The sequence below is a fragment of the Capricornis sumatraensis genome, chromosome 14, assembly GCF_032405125.1.
Source record: "Capricornis sumatraensis isolate serow.1 chromosome 14, serow.2, whole genome shotgun sequence".
Classification (NCBI taxonomy): domain Eukaryota; kingdom Metazoa; phylum Chordata; class Mammalia; order Artiodactyla; family Bovidae; genus Capricornis; species Capricornis sumatraensis.
In genome coordinates, this window is record NC_091082.1 from 55,232,306 (window position 1) to 55,256,594 (window position 24,289).

A 24,289-nucleotide genomic window follows, 5' to 3' on the forward strand; every position below is an offset into this window, starting at 1 on the left:
ATATATTTTTCTATGTGTATATTTTATTTCTATGCATTTATATATTTCTTTTATGTGATTTACATACAAAATGTATATACATATATGCACAAAATGTGTGTGTATATATATATAATTTCTAAAATATATATTTAAGGCACCTGCATAGAACTTAATTTTGGCCATGTGGTCAGGGACATAGATTTTAAATAAGAGACACCTGGATTTCACAGCTTGCCCCATTATTTATTAGTTTGATACCTCTGTGTCTCAGTTTCCTCAAAAGTAAAATGAAAATAGAAATATAATAGAAAATAATAATTAAAAAGAGTATAATACTTACGCCATAGTGTTGTCAGGAGGATTGAACAAAAGAATGTATAAAGCCTGAACACAGAGTAAGCACTCAGCAGATATTTCTTTGGGTCTGAAGTTTGCAGGTGAGAACATAGCAGTAAAAAAAAAGGGTGGCCTGGACATCCCTGGGGCAGTTTCCTTGGAGCCCATCAATGGGCCAAGAGCTCCCGGCAGGCAGGCTCAGGGAGAGGGTGGGAGCTCCAGGCTGTGCCCTTAGACACTGGCTCAGAATGTAAGCCCCCTGCACACATGTGCTCTGTGGCTCCTATGCTGAAATGCGACAAAGACCTGGTATCAAGTGAGAATTTGCTGAATGCCTGGCAGCATGATGAAGATGTGCAGGGCGTCAGTCCCCCTAACAGGACTGTCTGTTTTCACTGGTGCAGGCTTGCTGTCTTAGGATGGTGTGTCCTCTCCTGCCCCAGGCCCCCTCCTTTCTTTGTCCTGTGTGACCTCACTCTCCATTTGCCTCTCTACCCAGCAAGAGGGTGATTGAGGCCCGTGGCTTGTTGAGCATCTAAGAGATGCCTGAGCTTGACAAGCTATCCTTGGCACACTCTTCAACTTGGGTACGGTCTTCTACCAGGTGGCGCATGTGGACGTGCCAGCTAGTGTGGGCTAGGGAATAGAGCCTTAGTTTGAGCAAAGAGCAATTAGGAGGTGAGTTTGCAGGAGGACAGCTGAATGCTGCACCCAAACCGAGTGAAGACGTGGCAGGCAGAGCCCACAATCCACTTCCTCACACCAACACTTCACTGCTTTCTGGAACAACAATTGCTGTTATTGTCCAGTCGCTGAGTTGTATGTGACTCTTTGAGACCCCATGGACTGCAGCATGCCAGGCTCCTCTGTCCTCTACTGTTTCCCAGAGTTTGCTCAAATCCATGTCCATTGAGTCAGTGGTGCCATCCAACTAATCTCATCCTTTGCTGCTCCCTTCTCTGTGCTTGTCCTCAAATTCCCAAGTCCCTTGACACACAGACTTGAAAATCTAAATCTGTGCCCGTTCACCTCCAGGGCTGTCTCATCCTCCCAGCCTCGCCTTGTCCTCTGTGGAATCACACCGTCTCCCTCCCATTCCAATGGGCTGTGAATCTTACCTCCCTCTCCCGAAAATGACTAGGTTCTCCCACTGCATTTTCTCAACTAAGATGATTTGTACAGCAATTTTCATCTTCTGAGAAAAATGTGAGGGGAAGAAAGAAGAGGTGCAAAATGGGAGTGCTCAGTAATTAATCCAGAATGGAGAAGCAGAGTTACATTCAGGCGGTAATTGGATTTTAACCCCACTGGGAGTTGTTTTCCATGCAGACACTAATGTCTGAGCTGTCTGTCTTCACAACATATCTCCCTCTTGGATCTGAGCAGGGTTAGACTCCAGGGAGAAAAATTCCTGAGTCAGATGAGCTGAATAAAGTGAGCAGGGCCGTGGGTGATGCCGGAGGGAGATGTCCCTTCGGGTGGATTGATAATGAAGATGGCCATTGGGTCATCCGGAGGTGTCCAAGAGGATGCTAGGGGACCATTCTGTTCTCTCTTTTCTCAGTATTTCTTTTGGGTTTCTAAAATAGTTGCATTTCATAAATTTTCCAGAATATTGGGGAAACAGCTGTTGCCCTTTTCCAGCACACCTGGCGGATCTTTGAGCTCCGGTTGGGGGTGGGAGGGAGGTGAGACATGGATGTCCAGGCTTCTGGGCTCTTTTAGGTCAGTCTGTCTGCCTTGAGCTTGTGCTTTTAGTTAGTAAGCACTCTCGGTCCATCCCAGGTCATGACTTGGGGGTGGCTTATGTAGTGGTATTTGGGGGAGGCCATCTCTCTGCCAGGTTCCCAGGGCTGTCCTAGGGGCAAAGTGGGTGGCGAGGCTCTGGTGGGGGGCTGGGCTGTCTGCTCAGAGGCTCTCCCCTCAGGATATGGGGGGAGTCTCAGGAGTTAAACCCCCAGAGTTGTGGGGAGGTATTCAGTCACTCTGACAACACTACTACTTCCCTCCTTTTGCACGTGTCAAAATCAGTGTGTGCAGTGCAGTCTTTAAGGGGAAAATTTGCACCTGTGATTCTAAAACTAAAGTGGCCAAAAGCCCTTAGGTTGCCAGGCCAAGACTGGGATGCAGTGGATAGACAGGTTTGGGGCACTCGACAGGGGCTGGTGCTGTGGTAAGGAATCTGCCTGCCAATGCAGGAGATACAAGAGACGCAGGTTCGACCCCTGGTTTGGGAAGATCCCCTGGTGTAGGGCTTGGAAACTCGCTTCAGTATTACTGCCTGGAAAATTCCATGGACAGAGAGGCCTGGCGGGCTACAGTCCACGGGTTTGCAAAGAGTCCAACATGACTGAACAGGCAGCACGCACACATATGCCAGGGGATACCCCTCCCTAGTCTTTCTTCTTGTTGGTCGGCAGCAGGACGTGACCTTCCAGCCTTTCCTTCTTGAGAATGTTGGAGAATTCTCTGTCCTCCTCTGGATGTCCATTACCTGGCAGCTGGCACTGTTTATAATCCAGGGGTTCTCTTTCTGGGCTTTGTGTGTAAGTTCCCTCTGGTCCCCTCTGTCCTTCCTGCACCTGCTCTGTGTCCCGGGACATGCCTCGTGCACACAGCTTCCCAGATGTCCTTGTCACCTGGCTGCTGATGGTCCAGTGGAGGCCCTGGTGGGAGATCAGGGGGCTGAAGGAAGAGAAAGTCCAGGTGTTTCTCCCTCCTCTCTCTCTGCTCCTTGAAAGATTTGTTCAATTTTCAGTTTCCCACTTAGCCTTCAAGAGAAATTTTCTTCTTATGTAGGAAGAGAGAAAATGGTGTAGTTTTGGGCATTTTCTGTTTCTGAGCTTCTGGGGGAGGGCGAGCTGACCGAAAGAGAAGAATTCTGGCAAATCTGCCAGTGTGACGTGGTGCTGGTTGTGGACACAGCTTGGGGTGCTGGCTGAGATGAAGTGCTGCCCACTTTAAGCTTCATTATGTAGCTGCTGACCGCCAACCCCTGGACTCCAGTCCCTGCTTACCCCTTGGTGTCACAGATGTGTGTGGGCTACAGGTTGTCAGCAGGGGCCCTCCAGTTTTAGAAACAGATGCGGACCTCACCCTGGCATTTCTCTGCTGATCTGACTTGCTGATACAGTGTCCTAGGGAACTGCATCATTGTATGGCACGTTTGCTCACCTTGGTACCCAGATGACACGTGACTGTAACAAGATGGGTAGCTGAGATGTACGGTGAAAGCAGTCCGAGTGAGTCTCTGTCAGGAGCAGACTTCTTGAAGATGAGAATCCAGCTACCTTAACTCTGTTGCCTCTGGGCTTATGCATGTCACTCCCCACACACAGAACCTCCTCACACCCCTGTGTTTCCAGAGACAGATGAAGATACTTGTTTCACAGGAAAGGTTCATTTTGGTCATTAACTTTAATGTTTTGCTTTTTAAAAGTTAATTTTTATTGGCGAATTGTTGCTTTACAATGTTGTGCCAGTTTCTGCTGTACAGCAAAGTGAATCAGCTGTATACATATACATATATAGAATTTCCTTCCCATTTAGGTCACTACAGAGCATTGGGTTGAGTTCCCTGTGCTATACAGTAAATTAGTTACCTATTTTATACACAAGACCAATAGTGTATATATGTCAAACACAGAGAATTTTTTGTTTTCCACACTGGAGGCATGTGGGATCTTAGTTCCCTGGCCAGGAGATTGAACCTGGGCCCCCTAAAAGAGATGAAGGTTCAACCCCTGGGCTGTAAAGATTCCCTGGAGAAGGAAATGGCAACCCGCTCAAGTATTCTTGCCTGGGAAATTCCATGGACAGAGGAGCCTGGTGGACTCCATTACTTAAGGCCACTTTGCAACTCCTCTTAGGGAAGAACCATTCACTCAATAAATATTTGTTGAATGAATGGATATCGACTAGATGAGGGTTTTTGAATAAATTAAGGAAGGTGAACTTTCTCCTCTTCTCTTTTCAAAAGTTAGTGTTTTCAGAGCTAAGACTGGTAAGTGAGAAGAGGGTGTAAGCCAAGTAATACAGGGTGAGTCCCCAAAATAAGAAATAAAGACCACCTTTGTCCATCCTTTGGCTGAACCTAATTCATTGGTGAGTTATCCAGAGTGTCCTTGAAATATGACCCAAACTGCATTGCCCAGAATGGTGAGAAAATGTGAATTTTAGTTCAGCTCCTTTCACTAGGACATGGAAGAGAGGGCCCTGAGCTTGAACCTCAAGGCTAGAGCTTTTTTTTGGTACCTGCCAAAATATGTACTCTTATTATGATTACAATTGCGCCATGCTACTTTCTAAGGTGATGGTCATCTTCATCATTGAAGTTTAGTTGTTTACTTTGATTCAGCTTCCTCTGAATGAAACTGATGTTACTGAAACATCAGATGTTACTGAAACATCTGAATAGAACTCTTTAACCTGAGAATTGAGAACACACAGAGATTAATTGAGAGGAATCCAGGCTATACTACAGATGTGCCAAGCCTTTACTGTGGACATATATTTGTGTTCTATATTACTTTGTCAGCAAAGGTCCATCTAGTCAAGGCTATGGTTTTTCCAAAGGTCATGTATGGATGTGAGAGTTGGACTATAAAGAAAGCTGAGTGCTGAAGAATTGATGCTTTTCAACTGTGGTATTGGAGAAGACTCTTGAGAGTCCCTTGGACTGCAAGGAGACCCAACAAGTCCATCCTAAAGGAAATCAGTCCTGAATATTTATTGGAAGGACTGATGTTGAAGCTGAAACTCAAATACTTTGGCCACCTCATGCGAAGAGCTGACTCATTTGAAAAGACCCTGATGCTGGGAAAGATTAAGAGCAGGAGGAGAAGGGGACGACAGAGGATGAGATGGTTGGATGGCATCACTGACTCAATGGACATGAGTTTGGGTGAACTCTGGGAGTTGGTGATGGACAGGGAGGCCTGGAGTGCTGCGGTTCATGGGGTCACAAAGAGTTGGACACGACTGAGCGACAACTGAAACTGAACTGAAAGCAAGGAAAGGAGCAAGTGGAGGTCCTGGAGAGGAAGCAAGTGGTAGCAGATGCAAAAGGGACAGTCATCCCTCAGTACCCTGGGGAACTCGTCCTAGGTCTGTTCCTCCCCCACATGGACACCAAGCTTTGAGGATGTTCAAGTCTGTTACAGTCAGGGATTTGTACCAACAGGGTCAACCAAGTGCAGATGAATCAGAAGTGTGTTGAATCTGAGGATGAGCAGCCTGCAGATACAGAGAGCTGATCGGATGTGAGGGGCCTGGAGAGGGATCCCTGGTGATGGAGGTGGGCAGGCCCTTGAGAGGGAAGGCAAGGTGAGTAAGTGTGTGCGCTCAGTCATGTCTGACTCTCTGGTGACCCCATGGACTGTAGTCTGCCAGGTTCCTCTGTCCGTGGAATTCTGCAGTCAAGAATACTGGAATGGGTTGCCATTTCCTCCTCCAGGGAGATTTCTCCTTATTCACTCCTACACAGTGGTGGTGGGGCTTTCTCTTGCATTCCCATTCACTTATTCGACAAAATTTTTAAAGCACCTCAGTGTACATGTGCTGTGTAGGACCTTGTTTTCCTGGTGTCCCTGAAGTTTTGACAAAGCTTCTGTGAAGTTCTAATTGGATGGTTCTTCCAGAGAGGTGGACCTGTGGGAAGGCATATGCTTTCAGGGGCCACTCCCCATGCCACCTGGTTTTCCAATGGTCAATTCCCACTTTTTAGCATCACATACCTGATGCAATCTGTACATTAGCTTGATGGTTATCAAAGCTCCTGAATACACTTCACATGTACACCTCTGCCCTTCTTTCTGTGCTTTTGTGAGTGTGTCGACATCTATTTACGATCTCACCACCAACACTGAATAAATTCAGGAGCTGATGGACAGACAAATGAATGGCATGCATTTATAATCGGCCAGACTTACTTCGAGACCTCCTGATGCAAGATGTAATTTTTTAGATTAATAAATGAAAAGCGACTTCCCCTCAGGAGCAAACGCTGTGTCAGCAGTCAGGCCGGCACACGGCGTATCCATCTCCCTGGTGGACAGAGCCAAGGATAATATTTTGGCAGGATATCTCCACACAGTTACTCAGTACAATGCTATCAGTCAGAGGGCAGTTTATGAAGCAGGGATTTATCAAGTGCACTTGAAACTGTGGCCAGGGCCAGTCTGTCCCATGTAGCACACCTGTCTCTCTCTCTCTCTTTGATGAGTTCTGATCGGTGGTTGACTTGGAATCCACACGGCGTCCAGGCATACCGCCTGCCCAGCTCCCATCGGCTGCGACTGTCAGCCCGTGTCAGCTTGGAGTTGATGCTCAGATGCCAGGAAAACTCGTCAGAGAAAAGCCAGAGGAAGTTCTTCCAGATGGGAGCTTGGCGACGGTGGGAGGTAAAGCCAAGGGGGTGGAGGTGCAGGAGATAGTGGAACATATGGGATGCAACTCATCAGCTGCGCTTGCTAAGTCACCTCAGTCATGTCTGACTGGTTGTGACCCCATGGGCTGTAGCCCACCAGGCTCCTCTTTCCATGGGGTACTCTGGGCAAGAATGCTAGAGTGGGTTGCCATGCCCTCCTCCAGGGATCCTTCCATCCCAGGGATTGAACCCACATCTCCTGCATTGTCAGGTGGATTCTTTACCACTAGCATCACAATTCATGAGCTAGAGACACGTTTTCCCAAACTTTTATTTGCAATTAAAATATGTGTGTGCATATATGTATGTGTGTACTTGTATATATGAGTGCATATATGTATGGGTATGCAGCTCTGCATGTGCAAGCATGTGAATATGCATGCGTATGTATAGTGAATTTGTGTGTGCCTATCTGTGTTTCTGTATGTGTGTGAAGTAGGTCTGTATGCATGTGTGTGTGCATATACTTACATGTGCAAATGTACATGGACTTGGGTGTATCTATGTATGCATGCAAGTGCACGGGCACAATGTGTGTACACATGCTGTTGCTGCTGCTGCTGCCAAGTCGCTTCAGTCGGGTCCGACTCTGTGCGACCCCATAGACAGCCGCCCACCAGGCTCCCCCGTCCCTGGGATTCTCCAGGCAAGAACACCAGTGGGTTGCCATTTCCTTCTCCAATGCATGAAAGTGAATAGTGAAAGTGAAATCGCTCAGTGTGTCCGACTCTTCCCCACCCCATGGACTGCAGCCCACCAGATTCCTCTGTCCATGGGATTTTCCAGGCAAGAGGACTGGAGTGGGGTGCCATTGCCTTCTAGTATATATGTAGTTGCATGTACGTGTGCGCTATGTCACTTCAGCCATGTCCGACTCTTTGCAACCCTATGGATTGTAGCTTGCCAGACTCCTCTGTCCGTGGAGATTCTTCAGGCAAGAATACTGTAGTGGGTTGCAATGCCATCCTCCAAGGAATCTTCCTGACCCAGGGATCAAACCTAGGTCTTATGCATTACAGGTGGATTCTTTACTGCTGAGCCACTGAAGAAGCCCGTAGTGACCAGGGAAGCCCATTGCATATACATGTGTATACAAATGTGTACACACATCGTGCATTGTATGACACATGTGAATGTTGTATGTGTGTGCGTTGTGTGTATATGAGTGTGCCTGAATGTGTGTGTGGGTGCACTTGTGTAACATAGTTCCCCTTGAGACTACTAGGGTTTTGAGGGAAGTGGTTTGCATTCGTGAATCTCTGAACGTTCCTTCGGCTGACATTTCTAATCATGTAGTGAAAACTTCATAAATATTAGGCTCCGATGATTGCTTTTCTACTCTTCTCATTTAGCTCTTTTAAAAATATTTTTATTGATTGATTGATTGATCGATTTGGCTGCAATGGGTCTTACTTGTGGCACGCAGGATCTTCTTTGATCTTTGTTGGGCACACGGGATCCCTAGTTGTGCTGTGCAGGATCTTAGTCCCCTGACCAAGGATCAAACCTGGGACCCTGGCACTGAGAGTGCAGTCTTAACCACTGGCCCCTGGGGAAGTCCCTTTCATGTAGCTTGGAAGGGTCTGGTCCTCTACAGTCAGCTGTATTTATGGAATCGTGCATGAGCTACTGTTCCCCTCCCTTGCTCTAGAACACAGCCCTTCCGCAAGCAGAGTCATTGCCATGTTCCCAGTGCTGGAGCATCACAGCCTCTCATAAACCTCGCTGAGTGAATAACCATGATCTGTGTTTCCCGATGCCCAGCCCCTACTTGGGTGGATGGCGCTGAGGGCAATTGTGGAGAGATGGAGCTCGTAGCTAAGAAGTACAGGGGCCAGGCTACTCCTTTGCAGAGCCTGGGTGGGTGAAGTTTCCCTGGCTCTCCGCATGCATGGGCGTGAGGGAGGTGGGGACTGTCTGGATGAGCTTAGAGCCTTTAGAGTAACTGGGCATCTGCCACAACCCCATCTTGCCCACTTTCCCTGATGGCGTGTGGTGCAGGGGAGAGTGAGGCTTCCGAAGACCCGTGGTAGAGGGGGCCATGCTCCGCATGGGCAGGGCATTCATTTCTGTGCCCATCTGCCTGGCTGATGGGCACTCTGCTGACCCCGGGGCTCGAGCCTGCCTGGGGACCTCTGGGTCTCTCCTGGCTGTTTGGCCTCATCTGGGCTCCAGGTGCCAGTGCAGACCCGTCTGTGGGAGACTGTGGTCTGGTGGCATCTGGGCTGGTCCTTGGCTCACTCTGCAGCCACCTCTCCACCTCTCAGCTTCTGTGCCCAGCCCTCCAGCTCACTGTGGGGGCTGAACAAACTCCTACCTTCTCCATTTGTCTCTACCACTTGAGAACAGGGTGACATTGCCGGACCACCCTGGCCATCCAGTGGTTTCACCCTACCCAAGGGTGCTGGAGGGGAGGCCGAGACTTGGGCTCTTTCCAGGGTCTCACCTGGGGAACAGAGACAGAGCCCCACCAGCCTTGGTGTTACTCTTGCTCCTACAGTTCACTTGACTTTCTCTGGGCTGGATGAGGAGAGGAATGGGACACAATTTCCAACAACCTGGATCCTATCCACCCCCTCCCTTTGGCCTTTTCCGGACCACCAGCGTGTTAATTGCCTGCTTGCCTTTCACTTACTTCCTGGACATCACCTCCTCCGGCCTTCCTTGCTTCCCTGAGGTCGGAATAATTATAGAGCATCTTTGGCCAGGGCAGATAAACCTCTGGGAGTTCCAGGCTCAGCCACTATAAAGGAATTTGCTCCTTTTTCTTGTGCTAATTGCTTTCTTCCGGCCCTGCAGTTCTTTTTGCATGTCCAAAGCCGAATAACACCTCATTCTTTGATGCAATCCTCTGAAACTAATCCTGGCAGCTTTCTCAGAAGACGGATGCTCCAGGCAGCCTGGGACACAGGTCTCTTATCTAGAAAGACAACAGAAAAAAAGCAAGGACAGGAGCAGTTTTCAAAATGGGATGATGACACTCACTTCCTCTTGAGGAAGCCAGATGAGAAGCCTTGGCCACCTTGCTCACTCTTGCTATGAGGTTTTTACTAATTTCATGCCCAATTCTTTGTGTTACGCCCTTTAAGGCAGGAGAGTGATTGGCTTCGTGGCTGGTATCTGCAGAGCTGATCTCAAGGACAAAATCATGGTTACAGAAGGGGAAAGGGGGGAGGGATAAATTAGGAGGTTGGGATTAACATGTACACACTACTATATGCATAATAGATAAGCAGCAAGGACCTACTATATAGGACAGGGAACTATGCTCAATATTTTGCAATAACCTAAAAGTGAAAAAAATCTAAAAAAGAATATATGTGTGTGTGTGTGTGTATGTATATATATATAAGAATATATATACATATAAAACTGAATCAGTTATATGTATCAATTCTATATATATCAGTCATATGTAACTGAGTCAATGTACTGTACACCTGAAACTAACATGATATTGTACATAAACTATACTTCAATAAAAAAAGAAACTCATGGGGAAAAAAATCAGTAACATGCTGCCAAAAAGCGTAGGAGACAGGACAGAAGGGATGTTGGAGTGGTTGTGCCTGCAGTGGGTTCCATTCACATTTTACCCCATTTGCGACAGGCAGTGAAGCCCTGTTTAAAGGTGTGGAGAAGAACAAAGAGAGTGGGAGCAAGCAAAGACCATTCATTCACAGTGTCTGTCCCGGGGGATCAGCCACACACTTGCATTTTGGTGGAAACACCAAGGCAGGCAGAGGAGAGGGGAGCACCAGAGAAGAAAAGGGGAAGTTTCAGGTGTGCCCTGATAGGGGCTGGTGGTCGAGAAGCTGGGGAGGGGTGACTAGATCAAGGTGCTACATGTGATTATTTGGGCGGGGGCACATTTGGGTTTCTGTGATTGGTCCTACATTGGAAACAGGGACAAAACTTAGAGAAGCTGGCAGTTCTTAATCAGGTCCTGGCCTTTGGGGGTTGATTATTGCAAGGATGTCAACAAAAACTTGCCATCTGCCTCTGTAAGGATAAAATCACTGGCCTTCAGTTCAGTTCAGTTCAGTTCAGTTCAGTCACTCATTCGTGTCCGACTCTTTGAGACCCCATGAATCGCAGCACACCAGGCCTCTCTATCCATCACCATCTCCCAGAGTTCACTCAAACTCACTTCCATCGAGTTGGTGACGCCATCCAGCCATCTCATCCTCTGTTGTCCCCTTTTCCTCCTGCCCCCAATCCCTCCCAGTATCAGGGTCTTTTCCAATGAGTCAACTCTTTGCATGAGGTGGCCAAAGTACTGGAGTTTTCAGCTTTAGCATCATTCCTTCCAAAGAACACCCAGGACTGATCTTTAGAACGGACTGGTTGGATCTCCTTGCAGTCCAAGGGACACTCAAGAGTCTTCTCCAACACCACAGTTCAAAAGCATCAATTCTTCGGCATTCAGCTTTCTTCACAGTCCAACTCTCACATCTACACACGACCACTGGAAAAACCATAGCCTTGATTAGATGGACCTTTGTTGGCAAAGTAATGTCTCTCCTTTTGAATATGCTATCTAGGTTGGTCATAACTTTTCTTCCAAGGAGTAAGCGTCTTTTAATTTCATGGCTGCAATCACCATCTGCAGTGATTTTGAAGCCCCCCAAAATAAAGTCTGACACTGTTTCCAGTTTCCCCATCTCTTTAACACCCCTCAAAAGGAGTTCAGGGTGGAGATCAGGGATAACGGGCTCTGTATTGTGGGAAAAACTGGTGGAACAAACTGTTAGATATTTTCAGGAGATTTTATGAGCCCAATTCGAGCATCTTTTTATATCTAGAAAAGCATTAAAATCATTAACAGTGATGTCTGTTCCTCATGACTAGCTACACGCCTCTGCCAAAATGTGTGCTTGACTGCACCCACCCCCCCCTCACTAGATCACATATAACATTGACCTTGCAAGTGTGCGTGCTACTACAGTCATGTCTGACCTGCTGCAACCCTATGGACCATAGCCTGCCAGGTTCCTCTGTCCAAGGGATTCTCCAGGCAAGAATACTGGAGTGGGTTGCTATGCCCTCTTCCAGGGGATCTTCCCAACCCAGGGATTGAACCTGCATCTCTCATGTCTTCTGCATTGGCAGGTCATTCTTTACCACTAGCATCACTTAGGAAGCCCAACACTGACTTCTCTCCGCCACCACCGCTTTTTCTGAGCAGTTTCTCAGAGCTATCTGGAATATCGTCTCCCAGGCTCTTGTCCTTATTCTGCCACCAAATAAAACTTAACTCACATCTCTCACATTGTGCATATTTTTTTCAGCTGACCAGGGTTATCGTTTGGCTTCTGGAATCAGTTACCAGAGATAATAATCTGACTTCCTACACGTCTGACTCTCAGCAGCCTGTTTCCCTGGCCAGCTGCCTATTGCAGATAAGGGTAGAGAGGTTTAGAACAGGCCTCCTCCACATGTGTTTCTTTGGCATTTGGATTATTTTGAGCTAAAGGCAGTGGAGATGCTGCAGCTCAAGAAAAACAACTGCCTTTCCCTTAACCACTGAGAGGAATTTAAATTGGAGATTTTATTTTCCCCCCAAAAAACACTTACTACTAGAGATAAATTTTATCTAAGCGGCAGGGCAAGCATCTAATTACTAAACACCTGCTCTCCTTCTATTGTCCTGTAAATGACCCTCCAGGCTCATCTAATTCCTTTTCTCAGGAAGGAATATTTACCTCATCTTACCTTTTCATCTCTGAATATCTCAGGTTTGTGGGGTCTCTGACCCTTTCATGTATGTGAATTCCTTTATGTGCATGTATACTAAGCTGATTCAGTCATGTCTGACTTTTTGTGACCCCACAGACTGCAGCATGCCAGGCTTCCCTGTCCTTCACCATCTCCCAGAGTTTGCTCAAACTCATGTCCATTGAGTCGGTGATGCCATCCAACCATCTCGTCCTCTGTCATCCCCATCTCTTCCTGCCTTCAGTCATGATAACTACATTTTAATATCATTGGTTTCCTTTGTAACCCTTCGTGTTTTACGCTATGCTGTGCTGTGCTTAGTTGCTTCAGTAGTGTCTGATCTTTGCTACCCCACGGACTATAGCCCACCAGGCTCCACTGTCCATGGGATTCTCCAGGCAAGAATACTTCAGTTGGTTGTCATGCCCTCCTCCAGGGGATCTTCCCAACCCAGGAATCAAACCCATGTCTCTTATGTCTCCTGAATTGGCAGGTGGGTTCTTTACTACTAGCACCACTTGGGAAATCCCCTGCAGGTATGGGATGAAATTTGATTTTCTCCTGTTGATCTGCCTCATGTCAAGTTAATTTTTAGATCAGCCAGAAGAACCTAGAAGGGCAGAGAAAAGTTTTCTTCCTCCCTTACCTGTATTGGTTTTCTGGGTTGCTTGCTGCAGGGTGTGGGTCAGAGTTTTATTTTTTTCTTTATGATCTTGCCATTGCCTATTAACTTGATCAGTCTCTCAAAGATAATTACACCACCTCTTGGAAAGGCAATCTCAGATCTTAACATAGAATACCAGTGCCTACCTTGCTGTGAGCCTCAGTCAAGGAAGCGTGTTGTCTGGTGTGGGGCCCGGCTGTCAAAGCCGATGATTGACAGCCTGACTGAGGCTGGAGGGAAAGGGAAGCTGGGCCCAATCTACCATCACACAGGAGCCCCAAGAGGAGGGCTTCATCAGCCTTGAGGTTCTAATATGATAAATGGCAGCTCTGGAGCTCTGCGTGGGAACCTGCTGGCAGAGATGTTATAGCGCATCTTACAATCACGTGTATCACCTTCTCCATTCTTCTCCGTGCAGAGAGGAAGACTGAGGTCCCAGTTAGGGCAGAGGACCGCATTAAGAGAGCAGCCCAGACCGACTTTCCAATTCAAACCAAAGCAGACAGCAGCAGCCAGAAACCGCTCCATTCTACCCCATTCTGTTGAAACATAAAATGTTTAAATGAAATTCATACATGACCGTGCCTCATCCCATTGTGATGCTGGAGGCAGAGACTTTTTGATGGGTCTCAGGAAGCAGTCCATCCCAAATGGCAATCTGCCTGGAAATGCACTGTTGACAAAGCAAGCTTCTCCCCAAATTTTAGTACAAAACCCTAATGGACTCTCCCCAGTAGCTCTATAAGCCCCAATGGGAGGAAAAATTTGGGGTCCTGTAAGGTGTATACTCTATTCCTCCAATGAATGCTCTCCATACAGAGACCAGCCTTCTGTAGGTATTACAAAGTGTAACGTAAAATTCACCTCTGAGACAACGTGCTGGGCTAGGAAATCCCAAGGGTGTTTGGTGTCGGAATTTGGAGCAGCAAACGAGAACCTGCTGGTGACCTACAGGATGTCCTGTGGATGGATCTTCTGGAGAACAAGGCAAGTAGAATTGAGAGAGGAGAACAGACCAGAAACCGTATCAGCCCTGGATCCACCCACAACTGAAGCAGGAACCTCCCTGCTGCTGACTTTGTAGTTACATGGGTCACCCGAGCTCTTATTCTTTCTGGAGCTTGTTGGAATTAGCACCTGGTCTTTGTGACCAAGAAAAATCTCATACCAACCACTGAAAAGGGAGGGAGGAGGCTGATTTTAAAATTCCTTTCCCCTTCTCTCCAAAGACCTGTAGGGTTTTCTGTAGAGTCACAAATCCTATTTCCCACCAGGACTGCTTTTGTTCCTTCCTGCATTTTCTTAAACAGCAAAACAAGCAGCAAGCAGGAATTGATGGAAAGCCTTTCAAGATATTGTCTGGGGTAAGGGAGTAGAAAAACAGAGGATTGAAGAACAAATAACTATTATTATTAGGATTATATTATTATTGCTTTTGGTATTTTAAGTAAGCCCTCAGGGAGCATCTTTAAAACCTGAAACTGCTTAGTAGGAGTAAATCTTCACAACTCCCAGGGTGGGCCATAGGAAGACCTGTAACTCAGGAGCACCCCCATAATTCTGCACCACCTTCTATTGTGTGTATTTAGAACACACACAATACCCTTCATAGGATGTTTCCACAGAGTGTAGGGGGTGGCTTGCACTTGTCATAATCTCTAATCAGCAGAAAGGAACAGGGCTAAGAAGAGCCGGGAACTTTTCTATGGTGGTTGCCAAGCCACAATGAACCTCTCTAGGTTGGAATGTGGGAGCACTCCAGAAGAGGCCTTGGCTGAAATGTTACAGGGAAGTCAATTTTGATTCCATGTTTTTTGTCCTTTTTGTGGGGGACTTCCCTGGTGACTCGGTGGTGAAGAATGCGCTTGCAATGCAGGAGACATGGGTTCAGTCCCTGGGTTGGGAAGATCATCTGGAGAAGGAAATGGCAACCCACTCCAGTATTCTTGCCTGGGAAATCTCATGGACATGAGAGCCTGATGGGCTACAGTCCATGGGGTTGCAAAGAGTCAGACAGGACTTAGTGACTAAACAACAACAAAACAACGTCTTTGATTTTAACCTTTGCTTTTCATTGCTTTGGTTATTATGACACATAAAAGCCTGCCTCAGAGAGCCCTGCCCCTCTGCCTGAATGTTAAGCCAAAAATGCCTTTGTTCAGGAAACTTTCCACCTGTGGATCACTACAGGAAAGAAGAAATTAACACATCCCCTCTCCAAGGCTGGCCATTTCAAGAGATATTTGTAAGAATTTTAACCTTTTTACTCTACTTCCTCACCTCCCCCTAATCTCTGTTCTATAAAAGAACCTGGCATCCAGACCCTGATAAGATGGCTATTCTGGGACATTAGTCTGCCATTTTCTCTGTCAGTAGAGTGAACTTGGACTTAGTAACAGAAGGAACCTAAGGGATAGGAGGTGGATGTCGGCTTCTGTGACTTAGCCCAGGCCTGACAGATCCTAGCCTTCATCTTTTTATTTCTTCTGCAGTTTTTCTTTCATTTTCCAATATCCCAGGGCTCAGTTTATGGCCATATATCTTCCACTAATTCCTATTTGGAATGGGATTCTGGTTCAAGGCTTCTTTCTCGTCTCAGCTCTGTGTTCATTTCCTTAATAACACTTATTGTTATAAGTGGCTGGCAGTTATTTTATAACCTTGTCTTTTTAGTTGTTTGGTGAGGCTTCCATCACAACCCCCTCCCCAGGAGGGCAGGGACTATTCAATTCAGTTCACTCTTGCATTGCCTGTGTTTAGTTAGAATAGTGTCTGAAATGCAGTAAGTGCAGACTTGAAATTAAAAGACACTTGGTTCTTGGGGGAAAAAGCCACGACAAACCTAGACAGCATATTAAAATGCAGAGATCACTTTGATTACCAAAGTTCGTATAGTCAAAGTTATGATTTTTCCAGCAGTCATGTACAGATGTGACAGTTGGACTATAAAGAAGGATGAGCGCCAAATAATTGATGCTTTTGAATTGTGACACTGGAGAAGACACTGGAGATTCCCTTGGACAGCAAGGAGATCAAACCAGTCAGTCGAAAAGGAAATCAACCCGAATATTCATTGGAAGGACTGATGCTTAAGCTGAAGCTCTAATGCTTTGGCCATCTGATACAAAGAGCTGACTCATTGGAAAATATCCTGATGCTAGGAAATATTGAAGGCAAAAGGAGAAGGGGGTAGCAGAGGATGAGATGGATAGATAACATCATTGCCTCAATGGACATGAGTTTGAGCAAACTCTGGGAGATAGTGAAGGACAGGGAAGCCTGGTGTGCTGCAGTCCATGCAGTAACAAAGAGTCAGACACGACTTACCGACTGAACAACTACAATGCAGTAGGTGCTCAGAAAATGCCTGTTGATGAGTGAAAACCTGAGTGGGTCTTTCCCTAGCAGTCTTTGCCATGTGGACATCCACAGGCTGGCAAAGTTAGCACACAAAATGTTGCACCAGGTCACAGCTGCCTTGAGAGATAGAAGTAGGAATGCAGCGTCCTCAGGTCACCGCAGACAAGAAGGGCTGTGTCCTGTCTAGGGTAAGAGTTAGGGTTAGTTACTGTGCAGGCATATTCCTGGGTGAACAAGGCTGGGCTGGAGAAACCTTACTGCCACATCTGTGCGAGTCCTCCCTGCCAGGAACATAACATATGATTCTGGTCACTGCTTAAGAAGCAGCCTTGATCCACATTCTCACCTGTGCCCAGAAAGCAAAGCTCAGCTTCTTTCTGAAGCGTGTGTGCTTGCTTGTGTGCTGAGTCACTTCAGTTGTGTCTGACTCTGTGCGACTTTATGGACTGCAGCCTGCCAGATTCCTCTGTCCACGGGATTCTCTAGGCAAGAATACTGGGGTGGGTTGCCGTGCCCTCCTCCAGGGCATCTTCCTGACTCAGGGATCAAACCCGCACCTCTTACATCTACCTGCACTGGCAGGTGGGTTCTTTACCACTAGCGCCACCTGGGAGCCCACATTCTGAAGCAGTCTGTGGCATCTGAATATGGACCACATGATACCTGTCAGTTCACGGTCACAGATTCTCCTGTCTGTGAAAGGAACAGGGCTTTAATCTCTGAAATGACCTGGGGCTGTTCCCTTTCATCTGTCTTGTTACATCCTGTTTTGTAGCCTACACCATTTATCCAGTCACAATGGCACATAGCCATTGCTACTTGGCTCACCAAATAAGGCATGACAAACACTCTCGTTGTATGTTCTTTTAGGGCATCCAAATGGCCCTGGACAACCAGCAGAGGATGAGAGCAGGGACAGGACACCTGGATGATCTATCTTTTCCTGAGTCCAATATTTGAGATTCGCCCCCACACCAGAGGCAAGGCAGCCTGGCTAAGCCATTGTAAGAGCTTCCTGAAGATGCATGAATCAAGGTTGGAGTATTTTTCCTCCTCTACATCTGTGAATTTCATAGACATGACATTTCATTTCAAGAACAGATCGATATTGCGATGAGCAAATAGACACAAATGTTGCATTCATTCTCCAAAATGTTACACCAACATGACAGGCACTTTTTGTCCCTAGTGGGGTGAAAGGGGATGTTTGAACACATTTTGCTCAAACAGAAATAAGAAGGGAATGGGGAGCAGAAAGGGCAGGAGGAGATGGTACATAAACATTTGATTATGGAAATGAAAACAGCCGCCTGAGTTCCCTATTGGGTGCACGTCTCCTTGATCAGAGGCGACTGGATCTGAGCAGTGATAGATGGTGTTTGCTTGGTCACCTGGCATAGTCTCTGTCAGGTGTGAGGTTGGGTGTGACCTGCAGTTCAACCGAGATTGGCTCAGTGATGACTCTGGACTAGACTCTTGACCGGATGCCCAGGAGAGAGAAATGAGCTGCCCTAAAGACATCTCCCCTCTTGTTTGGAATCTTGCCCACTGCAGGCCTCCTGGAGGTAGACCCTCCCCCATATAACCTGGCCCAGCCAAGGCTTTCCTTCGGATGTTACCAATGTCACTAGCAGTTTACAGGGTCATTGGTAGGCACACTGTGGCTTAGTCCTCATGGCCCTTTGCAAAAGGCTTATCACACACAAGGACAAAAGAGTCCAGAGAGGGTGGGGAGGGACTGACTCGAGGCCACAGGGTGAGTGGGTGGCAGAACTGAATGCACCCTCTGTCTGCTCGAGTGGGCTGATGCTTTCTGGCAGACTGGGCTATTGAACCATAGATAAAGGGCAGACCTCATTAGGCATCCGACAAGGGCTGTCAGGTCCCCGCATGTTCAACTCACCCAGCCTCTGATATCCTTTTGTCTCCAAGTCTTTGAAATAATGCACATCGCTGAGCAATCCTAGAAACATTTCTCCTCCTTTGCCCCAACTGCAGATAAGAGGGAAACAAATAGAGGCAGCCTTGGTCATCATCATGGCATGCTGGCGTCTTTAATCTCTCTGGTGTTCCTGCTTTGCACATCCAGATAGCATGGGTGGCGTGCTAATGGGCTTCTCTGATTTGTCCCTGGAAGTGATGGATCTCCATGTTCCTGCCTGAGTGCCTCATTCTGCACAATGGCCCTGTGGCCTCTGGAAGGGGTCCCTGCCAGCCCTGTGTGCCAAGGTGAGTCCAAGGGCCAGTGGCTTCCACTTGGGGTCACCCGTGTCTCTGTGCCTTGGAGCCTGAGTGCACTGTGTGGCAACCATGTCATGGCTGCCAAAAGTGGATATTCCATATTTTTATATCAGAGGTCACTCTTGGCTTCCGTTCTTTTTTCAAAACCAAGAGCTGAAGAGATGAGTAGACCAAAGGTAGGGATCCAGACAGGAGGGATGGTGGCTCAGCTGGAACATCCCAGGGATCCCAAGCAGAAGAACAGTAAAGTGTCACTGGAGACCAAGTCTGATTATAAGACAGAGAGCAAGTGTGGACACCAAAGGGCTACATAGGCGTGGGTGCAAGGAGCTTGCATTCACTCTTTGAGAAGGTTTGGTAGATCCTCTGAAGCTTGGTTTGTGTATGTGTGTGTGCGTTAGCCTCTCAGTCATGTCTGACTTTTTGTGACCTCATGGACTGTACCCCACAAGGCTCCCCTGTCCATGGGATTCTCCAGGTATGAATATTGAAGTGGGTTGCCCTTTCTTTCTCCAGGGGATCTTCCCAATCCATGGATTGAACCCAGGTCTCCCACATTGCAAGCAGATTCTTTACTGCCTGAGCCTCCAGGGAAGCCTTCTGAAGCTTGGTTTCCTTATCTGTAAAAATGGGTATGAATAAAATGGGCTTCTCTGGTAGCTCAAAATGTAAAGTATTTACCTGCAATGTGGAAGATGTGGGTTCAATCCCTTGGTCAGGAAGTTCCCCTGGAGAAAGAAATGGCAACCCAATCTAGTGTTTTTGCCTAGAGAATCCCATGGACAGAAGAGCCTGGAGAGCAACAGTCTGGGGGGTTGCAAAGAGCTGGACATGACTGAGTGACTTATTTAGATGTTAGGTGCCTAGACTCTAATACCTATTGTGAAACTAGAATGAGACAATTCACACAAATAACGGCTAGATACCTCTCCCATAGTGGGTGCCTGACAAGTAAGTCTTATGTTGGGTGGTCATTGTGGTGGTGTTGGATGCAATGGGGGGCAACAGTGGTGGTAAAGGTAATATAGGTATTGTTTCTGTTCAGTCACTCTGTCATGACTGACTCTTTGTGACCCCATGGACCACAGCACACCAGGCTCCCCTTTCCTTCACTATCTCCTGAAGTTTGCTCAAACTCATGTCCATTGAGTTGGTGATGCCATCCAACCATCTCATCCTCTGTTGTCCCCTTCTCCTCCTGCCCTCAGTCTTTCCCAGCACCAGGGTCTTTTCCAATAGGTTGGCTCTTCACATCAGGTGGCCAAAATATTGGCGCTTCAGTTAGAGTATCATCAGAAAGATACACTCCTTGAGATTGTGCTGAATGCTAGTCTGTACCTTGCTAAATATCGCATCTATTAGCCAAGAGAGTTGGATGATGCCCATAGTTTCCAAACATTTTTAAAGTTACAGGGTTTTCCAAAATCCTACCCTGGAGAAGGAGATGGCAACCCACTCCAGTATCCTTGCCTGGAAAATCCCATGGATGAAGGAGCCTGGCAGGCTACAGTCCATAGGGGTGCAAAGAGTTGGACACAACTGAGCAGCGTCACTCACTCACTCAAACATTTTTAAAGTTAACGATATTCTTTAAATTGTGTGCAGACATATGGTCCACTCCAGGTTGTAACATAAAAAGGTCTTCTGGCAGGAGAGCTTTGCTTTCTCTTCAGCAACCAAGGAGATTAAACCTGTCAGTCCTAAAGGAAATCAACCCTGAATATTTGTTAAAAGGACTGAGGCTGAAGCTAAAGCTCTAATACTTTGGCTGTCTGATGTGAAGAGCCAACTCATTGGAAAAGACCCTGATGTTAGGAAAGATGGAAGGCAAAAGGGGATGTTCGTTTTCCCCGAATGTCTTCACCACCCTGTCCCCCACCCATGGTCCTCTTCTCTCCTTGAACTTCATGAGAACTGGAGTGTCTTCAAATAATCACCAAATTTTTTGTATCTGAGGACATTAGTACATCTGATCTCTCTGCCTATTTCAAAACATCTTCCTTCCTTGGTTTCCAAAACACTCTATTTTCAGCCTCCCTTCTTGGTTACTTTCCTTATGGGAGACATCGGCTATGACTAAGTCAACACTAACCATCCCCTTGCTCCTTTGTTCATGGCCTTGTAATGAAGAATATACAGAAAAACTGTACAAAAAAGATCTTCATGAACCAGATAATCACGATGGTGTGATCACTCACCTAGAGCCAGACATCCTGGAATGTGAAGTCAAGTGGGCCTTAGAAAGCATCACTACAAACAAAGCTAGTGGAGGTAATAGAATTCCAGTGGAGCTATTTCAAATCCTGAAGGATGATGCTGTGAAAGTGCTGCACTTCATATGCCAGCAAATTTGGAAAACTCAGCAGTGGCCACAGGACTGGAAAAGGTCAGTTTTCATTCCAATTCCAAAGAAAGGCAATGCCAAAGAATGCTCAAACTACCGCACAATTGCACTCATCTCACATGCTAGTAAAGTAATGCTCAAAATTCTCCAAGCCAGCCTTCAGCAATACATGAACCATGAACTTCCTGATGTTCAAGCTGGTTTTAGAAAAGGCAGAGGAACCAGAGATCAAATTGCCAACATCTGCTGGATCATGGAAAAAGCAAAAGAGTTCCAGAAAAACATCTATTTCTGCTTTATTGACTATGCCAAAGCCTTTGACTGTGTGGATCACAATAAATTGTGGAAAATTCTGAAAGAGCTAGGAATACCAGACCACCTGACCTTCCTCTTGAAAAATCTGTATGCAGATCAGGAAGCAACAATTAGAACTGGACATGGAACAACAGACTGGTTCCAAATAGGGAAAGGAGTACATCAAGGCTGTATATTGTCACCCTGCTTATTTAACTTATATGCAGAGTACATCATAAGAAACGCTGGACTGGAAGAAACACAAGCTGGAGTCAAGATTGCTGGGAGAAATATCAATAACCTCAGATATGCAGATGACACCACCCTTATGGCAGAAAGTGAAGAGGAACTAAAAAGCCTCTTGATGAAAGTGAAAGAGGAGAGTGAAAAAGTTGGCTTAAAGCTCAACATTCAGAAAACTAAGATCATGGCATCTGGTCCCATCACTTCATGGCAAATAGATGTGGAGAAACAGTGGAAACAGTGTCAGACTTTATCTTTGAGGGCTCCAAAATCACTGCAGATGGTGATTGCAGCCATGAAATTAAAAAATGCTTACTCCTTGGAAGGAAAGTTATGAACAACCTAGATAGCACATTCACAAGCAGAGACATTGCTTTGCCAACAAAGGTCATCTAGTCAAGACTATGGTTTTTCCAGTGGTCATGTATGGATGTGAGAGTTGGACTGTGAAGAAAGCTGAGTGCTGAAGAATTGATGCTTTTGAACTGTGGTGTTGGAGAAAACTCTTGAGAGTTCCTTGGACTGCAAGGAGATCCAACTAGTCCATCCTAAAGGAGATCAGTCCTGGGTGTTCATTGGAACGACTGATGCTGAAGCTGAAACTCCAACACTTTGACCACCTCATGCAAAGAGTTGACTCATTGGAAAAGACCCTGATGCTGGGATGGATTGGGGGCAGGAGGAGAAGGGGATGACAGAGGATGAGATGGCTGGATGGCGTCACCGACTCAATGGACATGAGTTTAGGTAAACTCCAGGAATTGGTGATGGACAGGGAGGCCTGGTGTACTGCGATTCATGGGGTCAGAAAGAGTCGGACACAACTGAGCGACTGAACTGAACCGAACGAAGCGATTATCTCATTCTCCAGGCTTTCTCAATTCTATAGATAGTGGCCAGATGACAGAGGGCTGACCAATGAGCATAGATGATGTTCTCTGGAGACTGTTCTGATAGAGCAGAGAGAAGCAGTGCCATTTGTCCCTTGTTCTGGATGCACACCTGCAGCAGTGGCACTCACCTTGGGATCAGGAAAGAAAGACCAACAGCATCACGAGATACCGAGCTTGACCTCACTGAGCTGTTGAACCAACACCAGCAGCTTCCACCTACAACTTCTCACTCTATGCAAGAAAATAGCACCTAATTTTCAGGTTGATTTTTCCATCACTTACAGCCAAAAGTATTCCTGACATATATAATTTTTGTTCCACACATTTTAAGTAAGAATCCTGAGGGTTAGTCAACTTCCCATGTCTCTGCTAGATGAGAGTGACTTTGAAACCTGGGTCTGCAATCCTGGTTCTTTATCGAGTTCCTGTACTCCAGTTTTCTGGAAAGAGGCCCAAGCAAATGTCCTGCCAAGTTCAAATTCAGCATGTCAAAAACTGAACTTCCCACCTTTCCTCATCCTGGGTGTGTGTGTTAGTTGCTGTCATGTTCGACTCTTTGCAAGTCCACGGACTGTAGCCCACCGGGCTTCTTTGTCCATGGGATTTGCCAGTCAAGAATATTGGAGTGGGTTGCCATGCCCTTCTCCAGCATATCTTCTGTACCCAGGGATTGAATCCAGGTCTCCCACATTGCAGGCAGATTTTTTACAGTTTGAGCTACCCTGGAAGCCCCTCCTCATTCTTAAATTTCCTTGTTCTCTGCCTCATTTTCTCCTTCCTCCTGACGGTGCCCCAGTCTCCCATCTCTGAGGAACAAAAGCTGGACTCACCTATATTTTCCTCTCTCCTCTCAGCTAACCAATTAGTTTCAAGATCTGCAGATTCTGATACAATTTCTCTCTTCACAGTTTTGAGAGTTTGGGCTCTGGTGTCTTTCTCACTTTCTCACCAGTCTGTGAACTCCTGAGGGTATAACTAGCATTTCAGTTGCCTCTGCTGGCTGCCTGTGGCCCAGTAGAGTGCCTGGCACGTAGCCAGTGAGTGACAATCATGCCAAGGGCCTGCAGTAGCCCTAGGCCCTGGCTGATGACCTTGGAAGCTCATAACCCATGTGGGTGAGTTACAAGCTCTGGGGAGAGGGAGGCACCTCAGAAGCACTCTGCTGTCTTTGCTGGCAGGTCACATCTTCCCAACATCAGAGATGCCCACTGGGGACAAATCAGAGCAGAGCACAGTGAAAGGCGACCAGCCAGTAAATGATGGCAACTTGACAGTCAGGACTCCGGGGCTCCAGCAATTTCAGTGCCAGGATGTGCCTCTATAATGATACAGAGGTGTCACCAGTAAGCCCTGTGGTCATCAACAAGCTGCGCTGCCTCTCCTGAGGAGGGGGCGGGGTTCACCTCCCCTCTCATGCGGTATTAATAGCTTGATAAGTGTTTGTTGTCTCTATTTTTAAGACTCTTGTTACTATTTCTACTTGTTACCTGTGCCAGCAAGTCTGTTAGCTTCCAGAGTGGAGCCTGGATTGACCCTGCAGGCCTGGGGAGTGAGAGGACCCCTCCTAGGAAGTCATGATGAAGGAAGGATTCTGCCAGGGACAGAGACTTCTTGTTTGGGAATAAAGATGTGAAGTCACTGGCAGTAATAGGGGTCTGGGGGTGGGAGCTGCATACTGAGGGTGCATGACCTTCCCAATGACCTTGGAAGACTTGGACTTCCGACTCATGAGAGGAGAGGTCAGGGGAGGCAAGGGTGCCCTTTCGTCTAAAATCTGAAGGGGATTC